Genomic DNA, 2,693 nt, shown 5'->3' on the forward strand with positions numbered 1-2,693 from the left:
TCTCTTATAGGCCGTTTTCTTTACAAAGGTACAAGTCTTATAGAAACTACATAGCAAGAACAATCCGGAAGCGGAAGGGGTCACAAGAAGATGAAGCAGTGTTGATCCCGTGATGTGCTCCAATTCTGCTTGTGTCTCCAGGATTTGTGAACACCATTGAGATGAATGTTACTGGCGACAACGTGCAACACCACCAGCTGACTTCGACAAGTATTAACAAGGCCAACAAGAAGATGATGAGGAAAAGTAGTAATAGTAGCGACACTCTGTACCAAACCCTTCACTTTTTGGCTTATACACACAACACACCCCATTTGAATTAGCTATGCATGTACACACAAATCCGTAACCCTAGTCATGTCACATAGCGATGCCACCGCCGATACACACACACACACACACACACACACACACACACACACACTGTACAGTCAATATATATCACGATATGCTATAATAATTCTTCCCCTGGCGGTTTCTTCCAACAGTGCGTATCTCCAGTTTTCTATTGCTTTTCACCTTACGTCCCACATCTTGCTGCCTATGGACACTTTAGAAGTACATTCAGACCAACTGACACACTGGTGCACAACTTACCTGGCCAGAAAATGGTAAACTCCAGTGACAGAAAATACACTGACGTCCATCACGGTGTCATCTTGTTCGCCTTCTTCTTCTTCTTCTTCTTTTGTGACGCTCTACCTTGATTTATGAACTCAATTTATGTCGTGCCTAAAACTATCGGTAACACAGTAATTCAGGAACATAAAGCATCATACACACAAAAAAAAAAAAAAATAAATAAATAAATAAAACAAGGAAAATGAGTCATAACAATAACATGTATATCAATAAATGAAAAACTTAAAAAATATATACCGAAGATGAAAAGTTACCACACTCGACAAAACAAAAAAAAAAAAAAAAAAAATAAATAAATAAAATAAAACAAGAAAGTAACAAAATACCCTAAGAGAAACAAATAATATGCCGATAAACTATCAAACACCGTATGTCCTGGTCCCTGAACAGCTGCATTAGATTCGAACCTACGCGTGGACGTCTACCCGATCCCACGCTCACCACCTTATCCTCCTCCCTATACTAAGCTAACAGGAAAACTCGAACGTGGTATAAGCATCAGTGACGAAAACGCTACACACACACACACACACACACACACACACCGCGTAGTCTAGTGGTTAGCACGGCTCGGCTCACAACCGAGAGGTTCCGGGTTCGAATCCCGGAAAGCGGCGAGGCAAATGGGCAATCCTCTTAATGTATAGACTTTGTTCACCTAGCAGTAAATAGGCACGGGATGTAACTCGAGGGCTTGTGACCTCGCTTTCCTGGTGTGTGGAGTGCTTTGTGGTCTCAGTCCTACCCGAAGATCGGTCTATAAGCTCTGAGCTCGCACCGTAATGACAATGTCTGCCCGAGTGACCAACAGACGACCGTGGCGAATTACAGTGTAGTGTAGTGGTTAGCACGCTCGGTGGTTAGCACGCTCGGCTTCCAACCGAGAGGGTCCAGGTTGAGTCCCGAGAAGCGACGAGGCAAATGGACAAGCCTCTTTATGTGTAGCTCCTGTTCACCTAGCAGTAAATAGGTACGGGATGTAACTCGGGGGGGATGTGGCCTCGCTTTCCCGGTGTGTGAAGTGTGCTGTAGTCTTAGTCCTACCTGAAGATCGGTCTATGAGTTCTGAACTCTCTCCGTAATGGGGAAGACTGGCAGTGTTATTAAGAAGGCCATTAATGTAGTGTATTATCTAAATAAAACAATTAAAAGCAAGAGTACAGTGAAGAATTAGACATGAACTCTGGAAATGGAAATTAGGTAGAGAAAATTAGCTCGTTGAGAATGTAGGCCTCCTATAATGCATGAAGGGGGGGAGGATAGACCCATGGGAGTGGGGTATGTTGATGCTGAACAGGTAGGATTATCCTTTAACCATCCATTTGTTACAGACTGAAAAGTAAAATTAGTTACCATCTGACAATGACACCTATAATTGGGTAATCTCGCGAGAGGGACGGTTCTCAAGATTGCAGGGAAGAAAGGCATCATTTTTCCCTACATATGTTAATACTACTGCACCAAGAAAGTCAAAATTTTGTGTCAATATCATACATTCATTCTTCTGTCGAATTATTTCCAATGAAATGTGTTTTATAGCCTAGATTTTATAAAATATGGAAGTGCGAGGGTCTTTGTGACTTGAGGATATTTTCCATCATTGTATGTTTTTTGTAGGGGTAAGTCTGTGTTTTCCTTCCAGCCAAAGTTGTAGAAGTAATTAAGAAACACGACAATTTAGGGAGATTTTCGGAGCGGACATAAGCATCCTACCATCGGAGGTGAAGGGGTAACCGATTTTGACCAATAAACTAGTAAACAGTGAACATTTATCATTGAAAAAATGCCTGTAGCAGGATGAATCATCATTTTCTCTAGCCTACCAAAAGAAATGTCAAACTCGGTTTATTTATTCTAAAAAAATGAAAGTCCGTGATGGTACGTCGGTTACAACTACTACTGCTACTACTACTACTACTACTACTACTACTACTACTACTACTACTGTTGCTACTACTACTATTACTACTACTACTACTGTTATTGCTACTACTACTATTACTACTACTACTACTGTTATTGCCTACTACTACTACTACTACTACTGTTAC

The sequence above is a fragment of the Portunus trituberculatus genome, chromosome 5 (assembly GCF_017591435.1).
Source record: "Portunus trituberculatus isolate SZX2019 chromosome 5, ASM1759143v1, whole genome shotgun sequence".
Classification (NCBI taxonomy): Eukaryota; Metazoa; Arthropoda; class Malacostraca; order Decapoda; family Portunidae; genus Portunus; species Portunus trituberculatus.